Genomic DNA, 15,225 nt, shown 5'->3' on the forward strand with positions numbered 1-15,225 from the left:
ACCACACAAACTAGAATGCAAAACATACGCTCGTAGGTATGTTCTGATTAAAGGTTGGGATGACTAATGGCAAGCTGCTCTTGTAGATCTGAGGGAATATTCACATGAGAATAAAGGATTCAAATATATTTTAATGTTTATTGGTGCATGCTCCAAATTTGCCTGGGCATTACCTGTTAAAACAAAAATAGGTAGAAATGTCGCGGATGTTTTTGAGCGTTTGCTACAGACAGAGACGAAGTGATGCCCAAACAGCCTCCAAACCGATCACGGAGGAGAGTTTTACAATAGGTATTTCAAGACCTTCGTACAGCGGTTCGGAATACATGACTACTCAACATTCACTCACCTAAAGGCAAGTATCATGAAGTGTCTTAAGAGAACAATAAAAGGTCGAGTGTGGGTGCATTTCAATCAATTAGCAGCTCATAAAATGGACAGGATTAGTCAACTGGCTTTGTTTTCCTGTTACACAAAACAGTTGGATTGATGCTAACGATTTACTATATAATGTGGGTGCGCAGTACCAAACACTGCAGTAGCATAACATGCGTCCTAGGAGACGCATTAGAGGAGGTGATGGTATTCTAGACAAACTGCCAGTGGAATTACACATCCCTGGGTATAACTACTGTGGACCTGGGACAAAGCTTCCGAAACGCTTGGCACGAGGTGATAAGGGGGTTAATCTGCTCGACGAAGCGTATATGAAACATTCCATAGCATATGCTGCTAATAAAGATCTATCAAGTCGTCACATTGCAGATAGGATTTTAGCTGATAAGGCTAAGTTGGTATGGTATAGGTCATTGCAGCATTTGCAGTTGATAAAACCATGCAAGGAAAAATTAGGCTGGGTTTAGGACTGATGCATTTCAAAGGAGTAATGAATACTGCACGTTGTGCACTAAACGAAAAGAAGGACAAGGGTGGGAATCAGAGCTGTTTGAAGAACTGTATCCTGACAGCGATGTATGCAGCCAAAAACGCTCTGAAGCAGAAAGGTGTGGGAAGAAGAACAGCATCAGTTAAAGCACCTCGAGTTCTACCAATGCCCAAGACATCTGGTGGTTTTCTTCCATTTCTCATCCCGGCGTTTTCCGCACTCTTGGCGGTAGGATCCCTCGCTGGTGGTGCTGTGGCTATTCCTCAAACAGTCCAGAACGCGCAAAACCGCCAAGCGTAGTTAGAAGAGGCCAGAAGACATAACTGCATTATGGAAGCCGCAGCCAACGGAAAACGACTATACTTGAGAAACCGTACAGGAAAGGGCTTGGTCTATTCATAAATTTAAAAAACGCCCATTATAGGTCCTACCAGATCGGCCACTCATAAATACTGATCTTCTTAAGTTTGTTAGCAACAAATTCAACACACCAAGATTCCGTGGTGTGTTTATGCGTGATACATTACCGAAGACTGTAGAAAACTGGTGTATGTGGCATTGTGAATTCAGATGTTGCTGGAGGCCCCGGCACCCACTGGGTATCATATGTTATTAAAAATGCGAATACCGCCTACTGTTTCGACTCATTTGGCGACCTGCAACCGCCAGAAGAATTACAACGATACTTCACTCATAGAAGACGTGTGTTCTACAATTACTGGCGCTGTAAGACTTTAATACATACCTCTGTGGAAATCTGTGCATCATGTTTCTCTTGACGTTTAGAAAGAAGAAGAAGCATACTATATAAGAAGGAGCTTTAAATATTCCTTCTTCAGTTGAGGATCAGATGCAATGTCGTACACTTTGACATTAAAAGAACGATCATCTGTACTGCGTGAAAATTACTTCCCACCAGTTGATTTGAGTACTGGTGAATGGAGTATTGCATTGATTGGACTAGAGACATACAACAGCATCTCAAATATCACTTAGACTAACAACAAACTGTATCTGGGCATTAAAGGTGAAAAAGACATTGTAGAATTAGAATCGGGAGCATACGATATGGATTATTTAATCAAAGTCTTACAACACTCTGGAAAAGGTATTTAGCTATGTGCAAACATCAATGCACTTAAATCTGAAATAAGGACTGTAAATGCAACGATTGACTTTAACCAGAAAGGTTCAATAGGTCGCATACTGGCTTTCACAAAAGGACAAGTTTAGAAGGAGGATCAAAGCAAATTTTACAAGTCAGGTCAGACTGTGGACATACTTCTCGTCAGCACATTCCGAGTCGAGTGTAACACTGCAACGAACTCCTATCTCAACGACAGTCTGATTCATACTATTTACTGATACTTCCCCTCAGTTGCGAAGGGGGAAAACATTGTTGAGACCGCTGCCAATGCAGTATACCTTCCAGTGACAGTTCAGACATTGGACTACTTGGAGCTGCGTATTGTGGACCATAATAATCAACTTGCTGACTTTCGTGGTGAGGAAATCATTGTACGATTACATCTAAGGCAATATGGGCGTATGGTATAAAACAAGTGCACACAATCCAGCACGTCGCTTCGCTACCGAACCGCAAAGTGATAACATGTGCAAACTACGAATTTTTTAAATCAGTTGGCTTGAAACCGCGCCATGACGACCTGACTTAATATAACCAGTCCAGTAGAGTATGATGAGAGAATTATAAGCCAGGAATACTTCTCTCATAAACCTTACACTTCAACCACATTTAACAAGAACGACGAAATTAGGATTGTCATCCAGCACCAAGACGCACAGATGGTTCCATATATGAGTTTCATATATCTAGAGGAGTCATTCAAGAAAACAGACAGCAGCGATACAGTGGGATCCAAGCTTACAAGTAACGCTTTAGAGTACCTGTTCGTAGAGATACCCTATGAACTCAATGTGTCTGAGATCGACCGTACACACAATGCGGGCATAACATCAGCCCTTAAAACAAATTTCTCTGCAACAGCCACGGATTTGCATAGTTTAGAAAATGAGGGGTGGTTCATAGATGATCCGGAGAACAGAACAGTAGAAGAGTACAAGCGATTTACTGCATGCATACCACTAAAAATGCTTATGGGCTACTTTGAGGACATGAGACAGATTATTATGAATGCTAAACAAGAACTCATTCTGGTACGGAGTGCGACAGATACATTCAAGGTGCTCAGGAAGAGAATGTGAACACAATCAGCAAGATAATATGGAAAATGTCTCACATCAGTATATCACACGAGGAGCGTTTGAAGCTTTTAAAAGTCTTGAATTCCAGTACATTTCTATCACTGACATTACACTCATGGAAGATTTTAGAGTACGCAGTGCCACCGAGTGCGAGCACACAAACGTGGGCTATTAAAACCTCCTCGCAGCTAGAGACACCTAGATTAATCATTCGTGCGTTTCAGACTGATGGAAGAAGTAATATAACAAACGATTCTACCATGTTCGACCACTGAAAGTTAACTAATGCTAAAGTCTACCTGAATTCATAATTATGCTCATATGACAATTTACACCTGCAGTGGAATGAAAATATATACACTCTAGCATATGACATGTATGCAAGGTTTCGCGCCTCTTACTATGAAATTGGCAAAGGAGAGAGAGGAGGGTGTCTACTCAGTTCATGTAAGTTCAAGGAGCTTTCACCGATCATCGTAATAGACTTTTCTAAACAGAAAGAGATAATGAAGTCTAGACCTGTAGATGTGCGAATTGAATTTGAATCTTCGACAAATTTCCCGAAACATACTGCCACATATCCTCTAGTTCTACATGACCATGTGATAAACTACTGCCTGCTCACCGGTGTTGTGCAACAAGCTGTATAAATGAACAGGTGTTGCACCATACCTAGAGCATTTTACAATGGCATCTCAAGGCGTGAAAATCATTCCAAACACTCGGGATTGCTATGAGGGGGAGCATATGCAGTTGATATTTAAAGATGTTGCATTCGTAGTTTACATACAAGATGTGGGAATAATAGAGACATTCTCATCAAACATTGCATCACTGAGGTCTTTCAAGTATGTGAAGTATGCTAAGACACAGCAGAGTGCAAAGTGGTTAACACATTTCTACCATGGAATTCACTGGGATGGTCGTGGCATACCCTATAAAGATATCGTGACAGTGCTTAAATTATCCTATCCTTTATCGTCATCTGTGTGAAGGAGAAGGAGAAGATCTCATGGATGACTCGAATCTTAAAGTTTGCTGCTATTCAAGACCTGGAATTCTATGGGTGTCCTTCTCTCCATTGTCTCAAGAAGATGGCTGAAAATATTGTTGCGTCTGCTTATGAAAACGTGAAATTACTTTTAAGTTGGATAAGAAATAAATGAATTTTTTTACCTCACAACTTCTGTGTTTTTTTTTCTCAACCCAGTTCCTGCTTTGACAGTGTCCAGTTTTAATGACATGCTATGTCTGTGGTTTTCTTCAACATGTCTACTATGTATCTTTGGAAGTGGACATGGCCACGTGCCTGCTGCTCCCACAATCCAATTTGTGCTGCACGATAGGTCTAATCCCATGCAATCTCATCTTTCAAAGCAATGTTATCTTCCATCTTAAACTTCAAGTCCTTAATTTCTCTCATCTTCAGCAAAACTAATGTCATTTATGACCTGCTCAGCCTTTATCTACACATAAATACGTAATGCAATTGGGTATAGGGTTTTTGTAAATAACAACAATAAACACATACGGTGACGAATTTTATTTTCTTCATTTATTCAGTTCACACAAATACAGTGTAGTTCTTGAGGTACTATATAATACTTGAGGTACAATGTAGTTTTTGAGGTACAATATAATATTCTTGAGGTATAAATTGACCCTACTGTTCCAATCCAGAAATACTTTTAACTTACACGCTACAACAGTAACACTGGTAGGAATTTTTTTATATATAAATCTAAACTAAAAGCTAATGTGGAGATACTTTCTTTACTACAACTAAATTCCACAGCCCCATTAGCATAGCTTTTTCAATAATTCTGATAGACTGTGCACACTTAGAATCTAATTTCAACAGTCCCCAACAGCACAGGTTTTAACAATAACAATTCTGATTGACTGTGAGCTATATAATTATAGATACACTTAACAACTATTCTAACTTGGATGGTTAGTGGCAGGTGGTATATATACTACACATACCTTGCATGTTAACAAATAAATCAATGTATAAATATTTTTTTCTATTTTTGCTCTTTTAATATTTTTATACTTTTTCTATATATATATATATATATATATATATATATATATATATATATATATATATATATGTGTGTGTGTGTGTGTGTGTGTGTGTGTGTGTGTGTGTGTGTGTTCTTTTTTATTCTTTCTTTTCCACACATTCTCTCTCTATATATGTATATACATATGTACATAGTACACAAAAATATTTACATGACACACATATACACACAAAATTACTTACACTATGATAAAAGGGTCATAGTACTACTCTGCAGACAGGTGTAGTATGCACATCCCCACATAAATAGCTTTCATAAACTCTACTGCAGTCGTAGCCACCTCCACAGCAGCAAAGTTCTTGTTGAGTATGATGACCCACTTAAAATTTGGTCTGGCAATACATATTTCTTACACCAGAATGCCCGTCCCATTCAGTTCTAATAAAAATTTCACTCTCAAATTCTCCATTGTTTTACCGAAAATTGAATTATTCATTAATTTATAAAAATCCTTCTCAAAGTCACATGTTGCAGAAGCTCTCTGTCTTGTATTCAAATCAATACACTCCATCAGTCAGGGAGACTGTTTGAAGGAGACAGCCCAGGTGATTCTAACCAGCTCCATGCCCAAGCTCAGAAACTGCTGGAGATTACGATAATGAATAAAGTATTTCCCCTTATCCCCCAGCATTGTCATCAGTTTTAGCGTGGAGCTTCCTCACCGGCATGCACATCAAGCAAACTAATAGGGTATCTGAGTTCTGCCTCCACCACATCACATCAGATCAGAATCAGCTACCATACCCCCCATGATTTTTCCACCTAACCCCTTGCATTCGTCTACGGGCACCCATTGAAACTCACCATTCGGCATTGATCGCTGCATGGCATGCCCGTAGAAGTTATTTATGTCCACATCCATTATGTAACTCGAATCAAGAGATGTGTTGAACCTGTCACCTATTCACAGGTTATTTGCCTTTGCGTGTCTGTGGACACAATGGCAAAGTCCCTCACGCATTCCTTGCTCAAAGAAAAGAAGCATGTCAGCATAGGTCAATAATTCAGTGTTGCACTTCATTTTCTTGAGCATTGCATCCGAAGACAACCTAGGTACATGTAATAAAAGGCGGGATCCAGAGAATATGTGGCCATGCATAGACTCCGGAATTTCTCGAAAATGTCCGCAAGTAAGCGCACGTCTATTTCCATGTAAAGCCGTGTATACCCTCCTAAAGTTGAAATACTGAATTCCCGTCAGACATCCAGGGCATGCTCATACTCTACATACGTTATGGCATTGTCTGTAAGGTTGGTGGAGACTGCAGTTACGTCGGGTAGCCTGGTTTCGTTGAGTTTCGCCATACTATCCACGTACTCATATGGGGAACCCCCTTCCTAGTAACAAGTTGAAACTTTTCCTTGTTGGGAAGAGCACAATTCTTGGTGTCATTCATTTGGAGAATAAAATGTATTTCTCGACACTCTCAGGGAAGGACACTGAGCTGAATTTTCTCTCAACCGAAATCAGCCAAGTGCTCAACTAAAACATGAGCGCCATACCCACTTAAATTGTGGAAGAAAACGGGTATGTGTCTTAGTAGCTGGTACTTCAAAGTGCACGTGCTGGGAGCTGCACCACGAAACTTCCCCGTGAGATGACAGTGGTCCAGACGAGGAGTTTCTGCTTTCCTGTCTAATGGCATCCCACAAATACGACAATCAACCATGTTATTACACAAATCTTCATTCTCCTTCGATTCGGTCATGGACAAGTTGTTGCTGTAAAGCATATTAGCACATACGGGGTCCTTGGAAGCACAGTCTACCAGATGTGGGGCTAATAACTTTTCTGAGGAGAAATAATTCAGACAATTTAAGCAAATATGTTTTACACGATGATTAGTTGATAGCTGGGCAGAAAGTTGTCAGGACATGTCTTTGATCCAAACATAGTGATAATTTTCACCTTCAGAGAAGAGCAACATGTTTACATGCAGCTCATGCTCACATGCAAATTTTGAGAAATGGAGGGGGCCAACGAAAATACGCTTGACTTGCTCATCTGACTCGCTTTTCTTCTCCAGGCCATGATCATGAACCGATATACCAGTATTCTGCGCCTCAAATTTAGGTATGTCCTGTATCTTGATGGGGAAATCGATACCATCAAAGTTATAACACCCACGAATGTTATCACCTATACGGTATGTACTCGGATGCTCATGAGGATCCCTTCGATTGTATTTTCTTTTGCAAGCCAGGATTGACCATGCAAACCAGGCCTGATTGTTTCTATTTTTTACATTAATCCATATCTGCTTATTAGCTATATCTTTAGGAAGCTTGATATAGCTTGACCCTCCATTTACCAGATCGTAGACATGCGTATTGGATGTCCAGGTGTAGTATTCGCCTGAGTGCTTTAGCTGACTCTCTGACCTCCATCTCGGAAAATCGGGCCAGTATAGCACTGAAGGTGGATTTAATAAACCACTCGGCGATTGACGTGCTCTGTGTTATCACACCATTTTACCCCCAGAGATAATGAAGAGTTGTGTCTTTAACACTTGACTCAACTTTGGGGGGGGGGGGGGGGGGGGGAGTGCGATAATTCGATGCAAAGCACTGCACTGCATTTAATGGTGGGATACTTCCGATCATTGACTATCTTGAGGAGCTCCGTTTCCATGACAGGAAGGCACGCCACGCCCCTAGAAAACCAACAAGGTCGCTGTACCCTCCTGCCGGGTTCTCGATCCTAGTGAATCAGATTCGCTCGTCAAAAGCGTCTACAATCTCCGAGTATTCTAACTCCGGTATGATATCACTGGCCTGATGTCCTTCACTAAAATGACAGGAGGGAGGACTGCCACTAGCCACAGGATCACCTATATTAGTATTAATACTATTTTCAGTCCACCATGTGGTGATAGTGTTGGAGAGAGGCAAGTCGGTATGCGGCGAGGTGCATGTACCTTGCATGTACATCGATTCCGACTAGGCTCATACGATGATGATGACGGAGGAGGATGTTGTGGTATTACCGTGTCAGCGCAATGGGAGCAGCCAGGCTGTGGTGATGGCTCCCAATGTTGGTGTAGACCCAACCCGGTAAACTGGGGGGCGGTGGTTCGTTGCTAGAGCGGCGGAGCCGGGGAGGCGGCGACGGTTTCCCGCGCTGCCAGTAGCGGCGCTTTTATAGGCGAGGCGTGCCTTTCCGGGGCCGCTTTGGTGAAGACGACGGTTTAGCCGCCACCGGTGTATGCGCCACACGGTGTTGATTGCTAGTTAAGTACATTGCTTACCACTGCTGTCGTGGCGAAAGAAAGAATTCTGACGATCACATGGTTTCAAGCAGAGTGAGTAATTACCTTTTTTTGCTCTGGCTCCAGGGCACTAACATCTGATCGGGCGACTCCACTGCACCCTCAAAAAAGTCATCACAATCATCATCATCTAGTAGAGCCAGATCAAAGCGCCTTTGTCTGTCCTCGTCTGTCTCGCCTACAACAACAACAACAACAACAACAAATAAGATATGTAAACCTATTTGTTACAGAAAAAAATTTCCTTTGCTACTACCACTACTACTAGAGGCACATAATCTTTTTTAAACATACAAGTATGCTGCCTGGGCATCTCATTCTTTGGTGTAGGCTGTTCCTGCATTTACTAAGGAACAGCCTCCAGCTGGCTGTCCAAAAAATTTAACTCGTCTAGAGATGTTCCTGTAACAGGAGGAGACAGAAATTTATTTACTTTGAATGTTGAGTTACTCAGAAAGATCACACATCGATATTTTTTTCTAAACTTACGTGAGTGTTGTTGTGGGTTATCCACAGCTGGTGGCTGTTCCACGTAGCATTGCTGCTGCTGCGGTAGATAATTGTTTTCAGCGTCCAGCTCTGCCTCCAGCTCAATGTGCATTGGCTTCAAGTGAGCTAGAGGAACAAAAGAAAAAGAAGAAGTACGAAATAAGAAAGTTTTGAATCGCTACTATGCAAGAACAAATTACAATGGAAATTATACTCACAAGGAAATTCTGGCTGTGAACCCAACACATGAGGCTGGACTTCCAGAGTCTATAGCGTTCCAGCCCTCTTCTGTCTCTTCTGGAGTTGTACTGTAACAAGAAGAAGGAAGTCATAAGGCGAATTTAACATACACACGAAAATTTACAGTCAAAATAGAAATTATTTACTCACTTGGCAATCCTGTCTCCAGAACTCTAAGCCTCTTGCCGCTACACTCTGAAGCATTGCTGCAGCTACCTCTCCTCATATTGTAGACAGAAAAGAACAAGTAGACACACACACACGATGGAACGCACAAGGTGGACAGCAGCGGACTGAGGACAATGGAGGTTGGTTGTGGGTTTATGTATAGACCGAGGCGACCAATAAGAGAGCTTCATATGAATGTACAGCCAATGAGAAGCTTTTACCGAACATCACTATTTCTGGAAGGGCTTGATGCGACCATCGTCTCTCTCTCTCTCTCTCTCTCTCTCTCTCTCTCTCTCTCTCTCTCTCTCTCTACTTATAACAAGTAAGCTTTTATGATTAACTGTGTTTTTGCAAGCGTGCATATACATGATGAAGTCGAGGGTTTACTATTCCTGCGACACTTTACAAATTCCGAGAAGGGGCTGATAATTAATGGATGGGTCTGTCTCGTTAGGATCGCGAGGGGGAGGGAAATCAGTCGATGTTATTCTGGAACAATTTCTATAGCGCGCCTGTGACCTCAGTATCCGCAGGTAGAGAGAGGTTCCATGCATGCAACGGTAAATACACATGCGTGCAGCCCAGAGGGTAACTTGGCGCTTATTTAGATAGACATGTAACGTCAGTATAACACTTGAAGAACTCTAACTGCAGACATGACTTTCACATGCCGTCGGCAGCCGCGTGACCCACCATTTTTCCCCTCTTCAGACCCCCATCTTGGATGATGGCGCCCTCTGGTAGCAGTACTGAGTACTAGATTACGTCGACTCTGGACCTCATGGTGGATGCGCTGGATGGTATTACTGCCTCAGAATGTTTAAATAAAGACTGCCTGAAAAATAAAGACTTACATCCATCTTATTCAGCACAGGTTGAGTCCTTTTCCCACCAATTCCTAGGAAGAAGTGGCGGTCGGATGACTTAGGTTAGTGGAGGTAGCCCATGTGACCTATTTTCCCGCCATTTTCTTAGGTTAGTGGAGGTAGCCATTGGGTGTTGCATTGTCCTGCTGGAATTTGAACTTCCCGCCATTCTCTGGGGGAGAGAAGAAGAGGGGGAAGGGGAGGGGTTAGGTTAGTGGAGGTAGCCCAGTTGATCTATTTTCCGTCCAAAATTTGAACTTCTCACCATGAAATCATTGCGACATTGCCATATCTATGGGCTGCAGCTTGGATCCGCCATCTCGAATACATTTGGCCACAATGGAGAGTGGGGCCATACGAACTTTGATCTAGTACTAGTGGCATGTGAAAAACCTTTGCGCACTGGTTCCAGTGCGTCTCGCAGCTTAACAGTCTTGTTATTCTGCGGGCCAAATCCCCTAACTTGGCTCCAGATCAGTTCTGTTGGGTCCATATTGTAATGGTATAGCGGCAAATGTAAAAATGCAGCATTTGTATGGTGTGCTCGATGCTGTTAAAATGTTTCTACGACACTTATCTACATATGCGGTATAAAACGTTGGATATAGTCTATATAAAGAGTATTTGGTTTTTCATTTCTTGCCTTAAAAAATTAAAATGTTATGTTTTAACGGCCTTCATAAAACATCGGTAGTCAAGAATTTATATTTGAAATGAAATCAGGAATGTTGCGTGCAGTATGTAATTAAAAACAGGAAGACGTGCATTATTCATAATAAAATAGTGATGAATTTTGCGATTACGGGATGTAGGTATTCCAAATTGAATGAGAAAAAAAGGCTGAGGCGAGACCTAAACCAGCGAACTATGAACTGTAAAGAATTATCGACCTGCCATGCGACCAATACCGCCATCCATATAACTTGTATTTGTGTCCGAATTGTCCTCGGCTTGGAAAATTTCAAAGCCGGTTATCTCCGTAAATTTATGAAAAACATTAAGGACAACATGTTTCCTGGCATTTTTAACCGTGTTCCACACACATGGTCCACTAAAGAACAGCAAGCAGCCTCAGCCATGTTCATATTGCGTATTAACAGCGCTGCAATCAGAGCACAACAGTGCAGAGGCTGTGGCGGTACACGGTTTTTGAAATAAAACCTACATTAGCTAAAGCGTGATTGAGAAATACAGTGATGGCTGTTAAAACATTTGAATATATTAAAATTTCATTTAACGTAACTTAGTAATAATATATCTCATACATAAGTAGGACCTACTTCCAAGAGCGTAACGACACCAATGTACATGTGCTGCTTCTGAAAAATCATCGCGTTTGTGTTTGTTTACATTAGTTTTATTGTTATGATGAACGGATTTTTTTTATAGATGCAAGTTGGCTCACTGGAAAGGACATTTCACTTGTCGGGAAATAGAAACAAATCATATTTTTTGAAGTCAGAGTTGACAGTCCTGTTATTGGCAGACATACATAACATGGAATTTTTAGATCTCTGTGGATTGCAGGAGCACCTCGCCGTCTGATGGTAGTGCACCCTGTCAAATTAACCCCAGAATAGTTTTAAGACAAGTGCATCGGACAAAATATTTGTCCTCCCATTAAAACATCACATTCTTCGCTTCAGAGCATTGCAAGCGGTGTAGAAGCAGAACCAGGCACTCATGTGGACCATCATCGCTAGTGTAGCTCTCGGCAGTGTAGATGTGTGTTCGTCATGGTGGATTGTGTGGATTTGACACAGTAAGACGAGTTAACGTGAAGACGTGTTAACATGGCAGAAATGTGCTGTCGTGTTTGATGTGCACGTGACCAAACCGTGAAAGGAGTTATCTGACTTCTACTTGTATGTAACCAAGTATGTAAACTGTCTCCACGTAAGCGTACACCATAATGAGACGTTCTGGAGGGGAGGGGGTCCACTGGGGGCCAAACTGCACACTAACGCTGGGTTCCGTGTGGAGCGGCGGTGGGATGAGTGGACTACTGTAGCCCGTTGTTGTGGGGTTGTGTACCACTGAGGGCCGTGGCGGGGACGAAGTCTTTCCATCGTTTCTAGGTCCCCTGTTCAATACATACATACATTCAAGCATGTAAATGTTTGTTTGTTCAAATTCGTTCATCTCCGAAAGGTTCTTGACTGATTGCTTTAAAAATTTGACATAATGCTGAATTCTAATACTGCGGTGTTTTTAGGTACCTAATGCTTTAATATAGGTATATTTTTATACATATAATATACAAATGTATATATTAAATTTATAAAGGGAAAATCTCTCCGATTTATTTCAAATTTTTACATGTTACTGTAATAAACGTTTAGACACATACGGACTATACAGAGTGAATTATCTTAAACTTGCACTGCAAATGTCACAGAAATGGAAAATGCTATTGACGTGCCATTTTTACAGAATGGATTGGTAGTCTAAAACTAAACTAAACTCCACCCAAACACGCCATAAAGGCCCAATGATACCGACTGGCTGCCGTGTCATCCTCAGTCCACAGGCGTCACTGGATGTGGATATGGAGGAGCATGTTGTCAGCACACAGCTCTGCCAGCGGTATGTCAATTTCCGAGACCGGAGCCACTACTTCTCAATCTAGTAGGTCCTCAGTTTGCCTCACAATGGCTGAGTGCACCCTGCTTGCCAACAGCGCTCGGCACACCAGATGGTCACCCATCCAAGTGCTATCACAGCCCGACATCGCTTAACTTCTGTGATCTGACGGGAACCGTTGCTGCATTGCTAGCCAGGGACTCGTATTGTTAGCCAATCAGCAGATTGTAATAATACTTAGAATCTGTATTTTTTTGTGAAAACCTGTCGACATTCACAAACTAAAAGTAGGGTAAATTAGAATACCACTGGTGATTGTTGCAGGTTTCTTGTGCGATTCGTTTACGAGATATCGTATTTTGAAAAGTTCTCACACTGACCTTTGTACTATACCTGTGGCAGTACTCATTTAAGAACGATACAACAGTATACACTAGTTATGTGGATCCTGACCAGTAATCAGATAACTGACTATCACAGGTTATCTTCAAAATTACCACTGGCAGCGGCAATACATGATCCCATAGTGGTAAGAAACGACTGCTTCTAGCATCTGTGGAAGATTGTCTGTTGGGAGGCTGTGATACTTGTGTGCATTCAGTGTTCTGTCTATGAAAAAGGGCCTGTGAGGTGATGGTTCACTATCCCACACCACGATGAAGTCTCACGTGACAAAGCCAATGGGGATTGTCGACAGACCAGTACTGCATGTTTCGATGGTTTAGCTGACCATGATTGATAAATGTGGCTTGGGGTTGGGTTGGCTTGTTTGGGGGAGGAGATCAGACAGTGGGATCATCGGTCTCATCGGATTAGGGAAGGATGGAGAAGGAAGTCAGTCATGCCCCTTCAAGCGAACCATCCCGGCATTTGCCTGGAGCAGTTTAGGGAAATCACGGAAAACCTAAATCAGGATGTCCGAACTCAGGATTGAACTGTCGTCTTCCCGAATGCAAGTCCATCCAGTGTGCCAACCACTGCACCACATCGCTCGGTAAATGTGGCTTCATCGCTAAACAAGCTACATCATACATCTGGAGAATCCCATCTTAATGCCCATGTACAGAGGGTAACATGATTCTCGTAATCGTTACCATGCAGCTGTTGACAGAGATGTGTTAGGGATGGAACCGACCTCGATAGAGAATGCGTAGGACACTTGCCTGACTCATGCCACTTCCTCGCGCGATTGCGGGGAGTTATCATGTGGATCAAATGCAACAGCACCAAGAACATTAATTTCTCCCTGTTCTGTCCTCACTTGTTTCCTTCTGTTTTACAACACCAATTTCATTTAACTACTTTAAGAGACTGATAAATAACTGCGAGATGGTAGACGTCTACTGGAAAATCTCGCTGTGTACATAAACAAGAACGAACTGCATTCTTCCCACACTCTCCATATACCATGAGCATTTCCTGCGTTGGTAAATCCTAGCTGCCAACGGCGACCTACTACTTACGCTGACAGACACTAAATAACCAGCAAGTCGCAGTGGACTCAAGGAACACACGAGCACACTGTAAGCAAACATAACAACATCGCACCCAGCAACCACGCATATTGAATGTCACAAACAAGTGTCAGTGTGGAAACTTTTCAAAATAAAATATCTCGTAAACGACTGGCACTAGAATCCTGTAACAAAAACCACTAACATTCGAATTTATCCTAATTTTAGTTTGTTAATATACACTAGTATTATTAGAATCTGTTTTTGGCTAACAATTCGAGTCCCTGACTATCAATTCATTCTGTTATAGCCGTGCATCTATACCACTTTCCATTTCCGTAATATTTGCGCTGCAAGTTCTAGAAAATTCACCTTGTATAGTTCATAATATATACACTCCTGGAAGTTGAAATAAGAACACCGTGAATTCATTGTCCCAGGAAGGGGAAACTTTGTTGACACATTCCTGGGGTCAGATACATCACATGATCACACTGACAGAACCACAGGCACATAGACACAGGCAACAGAGCATGCACAATGTCGGCACTAGTACAGTGTATATCCACCTTTCGCAGCAATGCAGGCTGCTATTCTCCCATGGAGACGATCGTAGAGATGCTGGATGTAGTCCTGTGGAACGCCTTGCCATGCCATTTCCAGCTGGCGCCTCAGTTGGACCAGCGTTCGTGCTGGACGTGCAGACCGCGTGAGACGACGCTTCATCCAGTCCCAAACATGCTCAATTGGGGACAGATCCGGAGATCTTGCTGGCCAGGGTAGTTGACTTACACCTTCTAGAGCACGTTGGGTGGTACGGGATACATGCGGACGTGCATTGTCCTGTTGGAACAGCAAGTTCCCTTGGCGGTCTAGGAATGGTAGAACGATGGGTTCGATGACGGTTTGGATGTACCGTGCACTATTCAGTGTCCCCTCGACGATCACCAG

This window comes from Schistocerca gregaria, chromosome 2 (genome assembly GCF_023897955.1).
Source record: "Schistocerca gregaria isolate iqSchGreg1 chromosome 2, iqSchGreg1.2, whole genome shotgun sequence".
Lineage (NCBI taxonomy): Eukaryota > Metazoa > Arthropoda > Insecta > Orthoptera > Acrididae > Schistocerca > Schistocerca gregaria.